Here is a 524-nt window from a genome sequence, read left to right as displayed (position 1 = left end):
CGGGGGCCGGTGCGTAGAGCCGCTCGCTTGGGGACCAGAGTGGGGACGGAAGGGGGCCGCCTCCATCGCCCTTAGTGCACCGCATGTTCGTGGGGCACCTGGTGCTAAATCATTCGTAGACGACCTGATTCTGGGTCAAGGTTTTGTAAGTAGCAGAGCAGCTACCTCGCTGCGATCTATTGAAAGTCATCCTCTGAGCCAAGCTTTTTTCTCTCCGTGTGTGGGTGCCCGCGGATGCCTCCCTCCACCACACCCAGGGGTGGGTCCCTCTGCCGCCAGGCCAGTGGGAGGGACGCAGAGGGGGTAACGCCGGTCCGTGGGATGCTGCCTCTACCACGTGCCCTTCGGCACGGGGGCATCCCCCTCCTGTCCCTGCCCCACCGGGTGCGGGGACGGGGGCCAACATCCCTCATGGGTCAGCAGGGTGACCGGATGGCCTCCTCTTCCTGCTGCTCCTGGGCAAGTTGGGCAGGGAGGTGAGCAGCAGCCACCCGGGGGAAGGAACCTCCAGAGCGGCTGCCTCG

This window comes from Lissotriton vulgaris, chromosome 1_1, assembly GCF_964263255.1.
Source record: "Lissotriton vulgaris chromosome 1_1, aLisVul1.2, whole genome shotgun sequence".
Lineage (NCBI taxonomy): Eukaryota > Metazoa > Chordata > Amphibia > Caudata > Salamandridae > Lissotriton > Lissotriton vulgaris.
This window is presented reverse-complemented; position numbering follows the sequence as displayed.